The following is a 14209-nucleotide window of genomic DNA, read 5'->3' on the forward strand; positions in this document are numbered from 1 at the left end:
AGAAAGGTACACTTGTTCGGTACTTCCGAACACAATCCTTTCGAAGCTCTGGCTTGATATGCTTGGGCTTGCTGGGAATCGCCAACTTCAAGTGTTCTTCGTTTTCTGCACACTTAAATTCAAGTCTGTCACCGAACAATGTGGCAGCTGCTTTCCGCTTCTTAGCCTCGCGCTCGGCAGCAACATAACGAGCCGTTGAAGAGTCGAGGGCCTCCTTGAAGGAGTTCATTTCCTCGTCATGCTTTCTCTGCAGCTCCTTGGCAGCTGCTGTCAGCTGGTCTATCTCAGAATTGGCCTTGGCCAAATTCTCTTCACAGGTCTGCAGCAAGGAGCCGTTGCGGCCAACCCGGCTTAATGCTTCCATGTGCTGATAAAAGCTCAACACAACATTCCTGGGGAAGAGGAGATTATCAGAAGAAGTCATAAGAGATTATGAAAAAATGAACAAGCAGGAAGACCGGTATCTTGTGGACTGACTAACAAGGGCATCATCGTCCAGGGCTTCAAATTCCCGACGATCAGAAGGTATAAGACTGAGGGAGCTCCATTCTGCAGCTTTCTCAGGGTCTTGTGTCACCCTATCGGTCAGCTTCAGGGTCCACTGAGGGGTGAAGACCTCCTCACAATCCTCGGAATTTTTGGATTTTTTATGGGAGGAAGCATCAATTATATCGTGCTTCCTTTTGGTTCGAGCTGAGGAGGAGACATTTGACCTCTCCACCATCGATTTCTTCCCTTTACCCGAAGCATCAGCCACGGGCCTGATGTTCCTGATACCCCTGTAAGAAGGGTCGGGAGAGGGAACAGAAGTTTCTTGATTAGTGGTTAAGGCTCTGGGCGACCGTTGCTCAGCTGTCACAACGGCCCTAGTGGCCTTCACCCGCAGATTCTCGGGGTTCATTCTTGGAGGCACTGCAAAGAAGAACAAGAGTCAGAATTACAAAAAGATGTATCACTTCAGTAAAATTAAAGGATGATGGTTAAAAGCTCACAATGAGCCAAGCCCCAGTACTGAAGGATGGAGTTATACTCCACCTCAAGTCCATGTATCTCTTGATACCATGGAATTGATTTGATCTTCCTGATGGCCGCCTCGTCTTCTTTGGATAAGGGAAGGCCCCGGTTACTTTCAGAATAGGAAGTACACTGTTTCCAGACGGTCGGGAAGTTGAGATCTGATTGAGGTGCTCGACAGAAAAAGTATCGTTCGCGCCATCTTTTATGGTTGGAAGGGCAAGTTCCTTTGGCAAGAATGCTGCCCCTCCAATCAAGTTCAGCCTTATTGCGTTTGGAAAGAAAAACCCAGCCGGGAGGATGGAGATAGAAAGAATATGAAAGTGCACAAAAAGAGAAAGAGATGGCGTACGTAATGCCAAGTTTAAAACACAAACCCAAGAAGCCAACGATGAGACACCAGCTATTGGGAAGGAGCATTCCAGGGCAAATGTCCCAGTGATTCAGAAAGGCTGAAAACAAAGGATTGAAAAAAGGAAAGCGAACCCCGCTTTCTAGTACATCTATGTGCAGGGAAAACTCACCCGGAAGGGTCGAATCAACCCTCTCATCAGAGTGGGGAGCCCTAATATGATAAGAAGAAGGAAAATCAAAATCCTGAATTCCTGAAAGAAGGGTTTCCTCCTTGAAAATGGAGGGGACAGAGCCAGGTCCGCCATTAGACCTGGAGGTTTGTTTTGACTGCCTAGAAGACTCGACAGTCACCCTAGGAGTCTTGGAAGATCCAGACTCAGGAAGGGCGGAGGAAGTTTCAGCTTTTCTCCCTAAACTTTTTTGGGAAACTTCAACAAATTCGCGCTAGAGGACAGTTAGGGTTTTGTTATCACTATCCGATTGTTCGGAAGGAAGGGAAGCAAAAGCTTCGTTACCACTACTATTTTTGGCACTGGGTACCGGAGAAACCCTATTATCCGCCATCACTAGTTTCAGTAAGGTACAAAAAGAAAAAAACTGGAGATAGGAAGTTTAAACTTTGCAAAAGGATCAGTAAACTTATTGATTCAGTGAAGCAAAGGCGCGAAGAAGACGACGAAGGTTCAAATTCCAGACAAGAAGAATGAAACCTACGAAGACAACGAACCGCTTTTGAAACACCCGCACGAGTGTTCGGGGATCTGAACGATCGAGATTGATTCAGCATCAACGGTCGAGATTAGAAAACGTTTTGAAAGTTTGAACTCACGAATCCGAAACAGGGGTTCGGAAACTGTCGCTTGGGTTACGTGAGCCATGATAGGTCGACTGCAAAGAGATGCGTGGCATTGCCCTCACAACGCTCGAGGAAAAGTGACCACCGCATTAAATGTGATATGACATTTAATGGGATACGCAGAGACTATTGCCTGACGAAGAACCCAGTTAAAAATCAAGCCCTCGGGATCGACCAAACGCTTGGTCTCGGGGGCTCGTGATACGGAGGAAATATGATTGAACCGGGTTCATACTCGGTTTGACCCTCGACCCCGGTCGAGACGGAGGGAATCGACTCGCTTTCGAGCGAACCGGATCCAGAAGATAGCTTGCTGAGGAAGAAAACTAAATCAGCTATAAGCACGCCCTAATCCGACTTAGGGATTAGGTTAATTACCCTAATGACGGCAGGCACAAATTGGCGGCTGTCACTTATCATCATTGAAGGGATAATCATCAAATAACCTAGAGGGTTATCTCAGGAGTCCTCTACTAGTTCAAACTAGTAGAAGTCTATCGCTCAACGGATCTAACTGTTAAGATCCAACGACTACCCGAAGAAGGCTCAAGTGCATCTAATGAAGGAGATTCGAAGGTACACTCTATATAAACCTTACTTGCCTACAAGGTGAGGGGGACTCAGATTCACATACACACTGGTAGACGTAAACTATTAGAGGCTTACGATCTATATCACTTTTCCCAGTTCTTCATTCCTTAGCTCTGTGCTTCTAGTAGAGCCGTTTGTGATTAAGTCCATCAACTGACTTAGCCTTCGGAGGTGGACTCCCGACCCGCGCGGTCGGGCCACGTCTGACGCTTTCGTTTTGCAGGTCATCACAAGGAGATCTAAGGGCTGAGCAGATTTTGGACACATCACCTATCAAACTCTTTTTGTCCATACAACATGAATGTAATTCAAGCATAATACACAAAGATTTTGTACTTGATTAATGTGATAAATTTTTTCTTTTTTGTAAGAGAAAACGTTTTGTTTTTCAGTCATCATCAATATGGTCATAAGAACGGAAGTTCGAATCTAAGACCTCCTCAATCTTATTGCTTCTATATATTATGGTAAAACACATCCAGAGAAAACATTGTGAGAGAAGCAGCTCAACAAACCTCGAGACATGGCAATTACAGCTATTGTTGGAAAGAAAGGGTAATTACCAGCATAAATCCGGTGCTTTCACTGCTTTGGTGCTGGTTCCTGGTAAAGCATGTGGAAATTACGAAAACATTCTTTGAGAAGCAATTACTACTAGGTCTAGCCTAAATCCTAATAAAAGGTCAAAGTCAAAGGTCAAAGTTCTCACCGTTTTGAGGGGTGCCGCCATCCGTCGCTGCAAAATTCGTTTTTTTTATTCGTAAACCCCTTTCTTCCATTTTCATATGGCTATGTTTATCTTTAACCTCATCAGAGATGGTCAGAACTCCACCACTCGCAGCAACTTCTGCCCTTCTCTTCCAATTCTTCTTATCCTTCCATGCTACACTTCGCTTGATTTCCGCTGGCAGCGTCAAACCCAAAGGTATGTATCTCTCTTTCTCTCTCTGAATCTGTGTGCGGAAGATATTTGGTTCTTCTGATTGGTTAGTGTCTCCACAAATTGATTGAAATTTGGCAATATTCCTTCCAAACTGATTTGATGGATTGGTTATAGGTTCGAATACAAGGAACCATTTGGAGTTTATTAGGAAAAGAAATTGAAATACGAAGGAGAATTGATTGCATCTCGCTTGTCTTTTTTATCTGAAAAGGAGTTTTCTTGCAGGGTTTTGTGACGTTCTTTTGGAGATTCTGAGGAGGTTTTGGTCGATTTGGACTTTAGGGCCTCTATTTGACACTGGGAGGAAGGAACTAGCGAACAATAATTGTCTTTCATTTTTTTGGGACTGGAATCGAATAGAAAGCAGAAGGAAAGGAGAACTTGCAGGAGCTCGCTGTCGCTGCCTCTGTTAACTACAGACATGTAAGTTCGTGTGTTTGTTGCTTTCTTCCTCTCTTTCTTCTCCTATGGCTGGGTTCTGCTACTGGTAGTTTTGGCTCGTCCTCTGTGTTCCATGTTTTCTTCTCCTCCTCTTACTTCTTCTGTGTATGGCTTCTGCTGCAATTCTGTGATACAAGGCGTTGCTTTTGCGGTTCTGTTCAATTTAGTTGTGCTTCCGTTATCATTGGGTATGATTTTTGGGAATTCTTTGATTATGTAATTTGATTGTGCAATATAACCCTGAAGATGTTGTCATATATGAGTTGGGCAGAACCTATAGGGCAAAAATTGTATATTAACAAATATTAAATAAGATAATTTATTTTTTCAACAAAACATGTCAATGAAGTATTCTTTTACTAAACAGTACATCAAAACTTGTCTTCTGGAGATGTGCAAATGCCAAATGGTAGAGTTGAGTAGTAATTGGTTGCATGATTCTTGATGAAGTAAGATGAATTTATATGGTGGGTCAAGTTGTACTGGATATTTTCCTTAACCCTGAACTGCAAAGGATGCATTTACTAAGTGCAATTACAATAGAGAATCCACAAAGCTATATTTGAAAAACACACTTCGAAAATCAAAATAGAAACTTGAGAACATTTTTAAAGCCTCCTTGTTTTGTATAGACACGATTAGGGCATTGTTTGTTTGCTAGATAAGGAGTGTGAAAAATAAACACGTGGGACCCACATGTAGTGGGGTGGGGGACTAGAAAAGGAAAGAAAGGATTTTGGAAAAGAATTACCCATGTCGGTCCCATTTCTATTATATCAGTCCCATTTTTATTGTATCCCTCACTTTCCCACAAAGCCCCATTAATTTAGTGGGACTTCAAAAGTGGGTGGGGTGGGAAAAGTGATATGCTACATCAGCAGATAGGCTTCTTTGTCTACCCACTTTTCCACCTTATTAAACCAAACAAAGCATGCTTTGGGATTTCATGGAAAAGTTTACTTTTTCATAACCCACTTTTTAACTAGCAAACAAACGTTACCTAAAGGATACCTCCAAGAGTTATGCCCAAAACCTACTTGAACTCACAAGGGTTTGTCTGCTAGTCACTCATTCAAGCTTTACACCTATTGGCTATATAGGTCTTAGGAAAAGATCTAGTTATAAAACATTGAACTAGTGGATATATTTCACATAATTGGAAAAGTTGGTATAAATGTCTTCCGGACTTGAACCTACACAAGATCTGATGAACTTTGCTATAGAGTATGGGTGAAGTTAAAACTTATAAACCTTCCCTCATTTGTATAGCCAGAAAGCTCACCATCATATCCTACCAGTCAACCTTATACGACTGCCATTCATGACAAAATTTGGGCATTTTAAACTGGCCTTGTCCCCTATCTTATTCTTGTAGATATTTAGAGAACTTGCCTTTAAAATTTTCATTGGTAAGTAACCTCAATTTAGGGCTGCAACAGAGCTGGGCTTTTGCAATCCCAAGACCGACTCTATATATTCTAATCTAAGTCCATTCCCACATTGCCCCTAATTTAGGGCCAATGATTATTGTCCCTAACCCTAAGCCCTACTATGCCAAGCCAAACCCATTCCCGCCCTAATTGTCTCTCATTGGGCTGGGTCGGGATGAGTTGGCCCTATCCCTAGCCATGATTGGCCTTGTCCCTAGCCTTGATTGGGCCCTATCCTTGGTCCTGGCCCTAACCTTGATTGGCCCTATCCTTGTCACTGTTCCTAATTTATTGAAATCAAGCATCAGATGTCAATTCACTTCAGATAAAAGGCTCCCTTTCTAAGGTGTTAGAGTAGGCATAATAAATAAATTTAGAAATTAAGCAGTAACACCCAACATGATGAAAACGAATGATTTGGGAGCTCTAACACACAATTTATAATAACAAAAATTAGTGTTTGTGTTTGCCTAAAATACCTATCAAACAGAGATGACTAACCTGGAGAATCAAGAGGAAGAAAATCACCCCTTGAATCTCCTTATAAACAATTTAAAAGACAACAAAATAAAAAAGTAAACTTAAGGTTGTTATAAAAATGATGCCTCACTAATCTTTAAAGTTCTAATGTACTCCTCAGGTCAAGTGATTACTCAAGCAACATTCTGTCATAAATTCTGAAACAAAATGGTTATTCCCATGTTGGACCATTAAAACACTATCAACATGACACTTCTGCTGACATAAATTTCAACAGAGAAAGTGTTGTTCAACACATTAACAGTGAAACCTATGGTGGCCAAACTAGTAACTTCAAGAGCAATAACCAAACATAGGAACGCTCATTCATTGCAGCTATTAACAAACTAAAATCTGATGTAGAAATGTTAGAAATAAAAAACAAAAGCTCTTCAAACATATAAACTAAAATAGAAAAAATAAATTCATAAAAAATATAATACATTAAAGTATCAGAGGTAAACTAAAAATAAAATTTAAGCTCCTATAAAATGATACAGTAGTCAATGAATTCATAGTATCAAGGTTAATATGAAGTTCAGGGTAAAAATCAAGGACAGGATTAGGGTCAAGATCAATGACAAAATTAGCGTTCAGATTAGGGCCAAAATTAGGGTCAAGATCAAGGCCCAAATCAGGGTTAGGATCAGGCCAAATTAGGACCTGAATTAGGGCCAGAATCAAGGCCAGAATCAAGGCCAGAATCAAGGCCAAAATCAAGGCCAAGATCAAGGCTAAGATCAGGGTTAAGATGAGGGTCAAAATTAGGGCTAGAATTAGGGCCAAGATTAGGGCTGGGGTTAGGGCAAGAAATCAAGGACGGGTCGGGATAGGCCCGATGGGCTAAAGAGTAATCCCAGGCCCGCCGTTGGCCCTAGTCAAGGACAAAATATTTTGGCCTTGACCCGCCCTCAAGGCCAAAATCTTGAGCCCAAGCCCTATTCGGGCTTAGGGCAGGCTCAGGGCTGCCAAGGCCAAACTTGCACCCCTACCTCAATTCCTACATCTACTTGGATCATCCCACATCATGCACCATAGATAACACACCCCCATATTTCAGGAGACCTGGCTTGATTAAGAGTGCAAAACTCATCCTCCTTTCATTTTGGTGGACTCATTTCCCATATAATTAGATGGACCTATATTAATAGTACTAGGCAGGTCATCTCTGACTTCATTTTAAGCCTTTGAACCTAATTCAGGTTTTAAACTTCTTCACATAGGTTGGATGTCCAAAACATAACCTATGTCATAGGCCTTTGGGGTTCATTCCTTTAAATATATACCACGGTAGTGGTCAGAGGCGGGCTAGTAATTTCTTGGTGGGACTTGTAAACCAACTTCCCTTTGTCCACTATATAAATAACTCCATCAAAAGTATGTTTATATGTCTCTTATAACTAAGATGAAGTTTCAGTCACTCAGACAACCCAATAAAACATATCTATTTCCTTTTAATTCCAAGTAGAAATTTACACTTAAATATCATCTTATTAAACAGAGAGAGCATGCACTGAGGTGCCTTCATTATCATACCCTCACTATTTTGGGTAATAGAAGGGGAGAGAAGATCCAACGCACACCCCTATTGGCTTATATAGTTGCCTATTAGAGAAATATCCAACTTTCTTGACAAACCCCGCAAAAGCTATTTTGAATCTTTAATTGAAAATGTTAAAAATACAACATAACATAGGAATCTACATTTAAACCACTCATACTTGCCGGGGGTGCCAAGGTGAGTGCCTTCTTGCTGAAGTGCTTACAAGAGAGATCTTATCATTATGATTGTCAGCTAAACTTGAGTAGCTGAAGGAGATGGAGAAGTAACTTCTGCTGATTCCTACTCCCAGACATTGAAAAGAGGGGGGAAATGATCTCAATACAAATAGAGAAAAAAAAAGGAAATAAAGACATGTCCGCATGTATGCTCAAATGGGGAGAATGGTCTCAACCAGCAAAACCTTCAGGCCGATGAAGTAGCGGACGAAGACGCCCTTCAAATCATATCAGTCATCATCTGGGAAATGAAATAGCCTAGCAGAAAAGATCTCAGGAAAAAATGGAGCTGGCTGTAACTGTAAAAACAAGAGAAAATTGAGATATGGAACTCCAATCTTCAAATAACTATGAGCAGCACATAGGACTGAATGCACCTTAGGGCGACCCACAAGCACCCAATCAACAACACAAACCTTACTGGATGGAGAAGAATCTGAGAAAAATTGCCAACTGGTGGAGAAGTTTGTAGAAATGGTAGCAGCTGGGGCTTCAAGGATGGCCTTGGAAGGTCGATCCTCTCAACCGAGATAGCTATATGGCGTCCTTAGATCTGTCTCCGTGCTTGTTGCAGCAGTTCTTGAAAAACATTTCATGAAAATCCTTTCTGCGTAACCCTTCCTAACCTAGTGCAAGGAAACAACGATAGACCTTGACTCCCAGACCAATGAGATCAGTTCTGAATTTCTGATATGGAGTTGGAAGTCGGCAAGTGTTGGCAACAGCATGAACAATGTAGAAGAAGAGCTGAGGAAGGAGATGAAGGATGGAAAGACAAGAAAAGAGATGTGTGTTGTAGACTTGCAGTTATCCTCCAATACACCTTGCTTCACTAATTCAAATAGAAGAAATTACATGCACCACCATTGTGAGGTAAAAGGTAAGAGAAAAATTAAGTGACTAGTTCCTAAATTAGCTACTTGATGTTAACAAATTCTGCTTTTTCAAATCTAACAGTTGAAGTTTTAATTGAATCATCCTCTAACCCGAAGAGAGAATTCAAATTTCAGACTTATTCTCCTAGATGATTTTCTGAAATTATCGTTTTACCCTTCAGTCCTATTTCTACTAGGACCTCCCTTATTTTCAAATTTGAGCTTAGTTCTGTTTAAGATCTTGGAAGGATGGCTACATCACTTTGTCACCAAGAACCCTAGGTTTACTCAAGGTGCGTTTACCAAGATTGATTCAAGCCAGTAATGTAGTAGCAATGACACACGCAAGCTTTCAAGCTTGAAGGGGGATACATAATTAATTTTTCTGTAGAGCCTCCCATAGAGTAAGGGGTCTATTTATAACTTGACATTTGAAGACCAACTCGACTTAGGACTTGAAGACTGACTTAAACTAATAATACAATTGAACCAACTCTTACACTGACTCAGCAAGCCAAAATTTTGACTGCCTGCATGAATTCAAAGCTGAAACTAAAATAGATTTAATTAAAACGACTGAAGACCTAAAATGACGTTGCAGTTACTGACTTAAAGGTGGGCAGAATTACTAAACTGCCACTGCTCTACTGGAATTACATTGCTGGAAAAAAAAACTAAGAATAATCCATGCTCCTCGGCAGCAAATGTAGAGGCTTCTCCTGGCTCTAGCCTTTAATTTGATGTGAGATGAATCTTGAATCACTGTTAGTTGTGATCATTATGATGTCACAGTGAGGCAACAAAATCTGGTTACTTCATATTTCCTCCACTGGTATTCCTTAGGGGCCTTGATTCTGGACCATTCACATTTCCTGTTGGCATCAAAATGGGTTAGGGATTTCCTTGGTATGAGATGAGGAAACTTCACAAAAAATAACTGATTTGGTGCTTTGCTGGGAAAATCTCAAACCTGTGGTGCAAAGTTAAAAAAATAAAATAAAAAACTAGGAATTCCTGGAGATTCTGTTATTTGGTGTACTTTGTTACATATGATTAGCAGAAGAATCTTTTGCATGCACCCCTGAACTTTGCGGCAATACTCGCAGACCACCCCTCCATTTTGCAGACCTTACAAAAAGGTTCCCTACGGTTGACATCATCACTTGGCTGTTAACAGTTGTTGGGAGATTAGCATTTCACCCTCACATATAAATGAAGTTTAAAATCAAATATGAATTTACTATACCATAACGCTAGTGATCCATAATTGGGTCCCAAAATCCAGATCCAGATGGCCAATCCAAGCTGGCCGAATGCCCCCAAGGGTATTTTGGTAATTTTCAGCCCCTTGTTAGGGCTCAGTATGGGTTTGGATAGATTTCCCTTGATCTAAGGGTTGTGGATCAACTTTGGTTTTTTGTTTTGTTTTGGGGTTTGAGTTAGTAGTTTGCAAGTTATTTGAGAGTTTAAGTGTGTTGAGTTAGTTAGTTGTGGATAAGATTCCTTATCCAAAAGGTTCTTATCTTTAGGGTTTGTCTTTTATTGGGAAGTGTAGCTGGAGTCCCAAGTCAAGTGTCTTTTCAAGATTTCGATCCCAAGATTTCAATCCTAGAGTTGTGGTCTTGTAGTAATTTGATTCCTTTTGAGTGTGGTGGTCTAGAGTTGGGAACCTTATTTATTAGGAATTCCCAACCCCAGTCAAAGTCTTTCATTTTCAGGCTATAAATAGCCTTTCTAGCATAATAGTATTCAGTTTTGATGATTAATAAATTTGATTGAGTTGAAGACCAGGTTCTCCTTGTTGGTTAGTCCTTAGTTGAGTGTTTTGTTCAAGACTCTTCATCTTCTTCAACAATCCGGCAGCTTTCAAGCCATCATCAAAGCCTTCAAGCCTTCTTCAAAGCATCCAAGTAAGTCAGAGAAGCCCCCACCCCAATCCCAGCTTTCCCCACTTGTCTGCAGCCCTCCCCTACCCTTTCCCTTGCTTTCGCAAACCTAGAACTCCTCCCCCTTGCTGCTGCACCTTAACAGTAGCATTCCCTCTACCCCATGACTACCCTAAAATAGTCCATTGAGCCCCATGACCTCCCCAGCCCTTCCCCATTTCCCCCTAGCACCCACAGGTTCCCCACCCCTCTCTTACCCATGTCACCCTTGGAACCCCTTCACCTGCAGATCCTAAATCCCAGCCCCATTAATCCTCTTTCTCCTTCCCTTTTGGTCGCCCCTAGTACTAAGTTATAGTCCTAACATTGTTTTCCCAAATCTGTGTATTATTATTGACTTTGAAAAAACCCTGCATTTCATCTTCTTCAAGAAGTTCTGCAGAATTTCTAAATCTCAAGAAAAACCCTAAGTTCCTAATATCTTAGCCCTTCATCCACTGAACCTAGATTCTGAAGTGCAGAACAGTAGCACCCCTAGCTTTGAATTGCAGAAATGCCAACCCTTTCCCCTTTCCCAACCCTAACTGAAACCCTACTTTGGTATTTGAATTTGAATTTCGAATCTGGAATCCTGACTACAGTAGGACTGAGATCTGGAATTCAGTTTCATCTGGCCCTAAATCACCTTAGAAACCCTAAAACCCTCCCCCTTTGGTGGAATTTCCTAGGCAAACGCTGAGACTAGGGAATTTACCAAGTACCCCTTAGCCCTAGACCTGGCATCTTCTCCTTTTAATTTCACTTGTAAATTCACTCTCACAGAAGAGAGAACACGGGATGAGATAAAAGATCAATATTGAACCCAACAAATCCGATCGTGAATCTAAACAATAATGAAGAAATTTTGATTTGGAACCCCTAGACCTCCTCTAGCCCTTTTTTTTTATTTTTAATATTATGTTCTGTTCATTGACTAGGGAAAGAAAACTAGAGCTCTGTGAGGGGTGAAACTCTGGTCACATGCGGATTCTGGTGTGGCCTTACAGTGGCTCAAAATCTTAGGGAAAATCCAAAGGGATTCTAGGTGCGACAGGGGTTCCTTTGGTTCTTGGTTAGAGCAAGGGATGTGTTCTGCTCTAGTATGAAATGGGCAGGGTTGATGTTGTTTTTAGCAGACTAACTTAAACAAGATATAGCAGAAGAGATCTGAGGTGATTAGGTGAAGCAGAAGTAATTGAAAAGGAAACAGGATCTACTGAGTTTTAGCTTATGCCAGAAGGCACAAGTAATGTCATTGTGAAATTATATATAAAAAAAAGAGGAACATATTTGGGTTTTTTCCCTTAATTAAAACCAATTGATTTGGCATCCCTTTTTCAGGCATAATGAATCTGTGGATCCAAACAGGGTTTTCCGTTTGGTTAGGGACTGTGGCTGGAGCTCGAAATAATCCCTTTTTCAGGTGTTATGAATCTGTGATTCTAAATAGGGTTTTACTTACCAGTTCCATTCTCAAGAAATCCAATTTTTTTGACCTGGGATTGTGGCTGGAGTGGATCTGGAAGGTGTTGCCATACAGGTAGGGAAGTCGGAGATCCCGTTTTGGAAGAAAGGAAGGAAAAAGATGGGTAACTTTGGGAGTAGGATTTAAGTTAAGGGGCATTTGAGTAATTTTAACAAGTTAGGGGCATTTTGGTCATTAAAAAGTATTTTGAATTTCAATCATTAATTGGAAAGGGTCCTTATCGGTGGCTGACATGGTGTACCTTTTCGTAAGGTTTGAAGTGGGAGGGGGGGGTGGTTCTGTGTGTTTCGCTGCAAAGTCAGGGGGTGCATGTAAAAATTCTTAGCAGAATGTTTGAAACCACGCTTAGCTATCTTACGTGTTGGCCATGAAGGCCAAGGTTTTTGCCATGGTGTGTTCTCAAATTATAGATAGTCCAAGGTTGAGAGTGAATTAAACATTGACCAATTGGAAAGCAGTATGTTTTGTTCTTTTTCCCCCCTTAAAATTAATTCTAGAAAGAAGAAATTCACATGTTTGTTTACTTAAATCTCCTACATATGTTTTGCAGTTCTGAATTGCTCCAATCCATTGGCTATTAAGTTCAAACAGCATTACAGGATGTTTAGGATCAACAAATACGTTTTGTTTCTCATATATTTCATCTGAAATTTGAGAGTGGTCTAATTTGTGACCAGAATCAATCTCAACTATTTTAGTTTCTAGATTTGTTTGTTTTGAAGTAACTGGTCTCTTACTGGTTTGGTTTCTTTTATCTATCATTTGGTGACTTCAGCCTCAACAATGCAGCGGCATGTAGTAAATGCTTGGAAGCATCCTTCAAGATTCAAGATATTTAACTTTTGCACGGTGTGTTCATAATTCTTCCCATATTTCCTTTTGTTTTTTTTTTTAAAATTTTTTTTTTCTGTTGTAGCTGTCATCCACTTATCATTGATTATGAATGCAATAAATACAGCAGCATGCAACCCCTTCTCCAAGAAGAAAATAAAGAACAGAAAAACTTAGTGAATCTATGCCTGTTAAAGCTTTTACATGTATTTAAATTCGTATGGTTACTTTATTATGGATTGTACTAACAGATTGTCTTAAAGACGGGATGGAAAGTACGCATGATGCTTGATGATTTGTAAATGCAACTGAACTGAATGTTTGTAAAATAATAAAAGAATGTAGACAGAAATGGTCAAAGTAAACACTGGTGAACTTAAATGGTGCTTCGAGGTTTTTTAAGATTTGTGTGGTCTCATAAAAATTTTCTAGGTTTGCAAGCACTAAGAAACATTCTTCACTAATCACCAGATAATTGGTTGATGTCAACCCGATTCTAGGGCTAGGGTTTCTAGAATAATTTCCCTAGAATTGACGATTCGCCCAGAATCTTCCAACAAATAATGGTAAAATATTTTGGGAAGTTTTGGGATGTTTGTGGGACTCTAAGAATTTATAGGAAGATCCTATAGGCAAGTTAAGAATTATCTAATTTTGTGTGGGCTTGGGTTTGGGATGCCTAGGGTTTTACCCAAATATCTATGGGATGATTTTGAGATATCCAAAATCACCCAAGGGTTGGTGGGAAAGAAGAATGGAACAGTTTGGATCAATATGGGCTGAATCTTGAGAAAGGGGAAAGATCTTGGGCAAATCTTGAACTCTCGTTCTTGTCTTTCTTCTTTTCTCCTTTTCTTTTTCTTTCTTTTCTTTTTTGTTTTTCACTCTTCTTCTTTTTTCTCGCTCTTTCAGATGCTGCTGCAGGTCAGAGAGGGGAGGGAAAGAGAACCTGAGAGAGGGGAGGGGGTATGGGAAGAGCTGGGAAGGGTCACAGGGGGTCGGGGAAGGAGATGGGGAGGGGTTTGTAGGGACCTGGGAATGCTGCTGCTGTGATGCGGCATCAAGGAGGGGGTCTAGGGTGGTGAGCAGGACAGGGGAAGGGAAGGGGACGGGACGGGCTGCGATGGTAGGGGATTTAGGTCTAGCGATGGGGTTGGAAGGTGGG

General features: G+C 40.9%; 1 long non-coding RNA gene across 1 annotated transcript; it reads left to right on the forward strand.

Annotated features, from left to right (window-relative positions):
* The first annotated feature begins 3545 nt into the window (after nt 1-3545).
* On the forward strand, nt 3546-13842 carry LOC148998812 (uncharacterized). The gene is made up of 3 exons (XR_016171104.1): nt 3546-3740; nt 3984-4181; nt 12989-13842. It is a non-coding gene; the product is annotated as an uncharacterized LOC148998812 (long non-coding RNA).
* The last annotated feature ends 367 nt before the right edge of the window (nt 13843-14209 follow it).

This window comes from Hakea prostrata, unplaced genomic scaffold (assembly GCF_041222555.1).
Source record: "Hakea prostrata isolate BN-2017 unplaced genomic scaffold, UWA_Hpros_2 contig_129, whole genome shotgun sequence".
NCBI lineage: Eukaryota > Viridiplantae > Streptophyta > Magnoliopsida > Proteales > Proteaceae > Hakea > Hakea prostrata.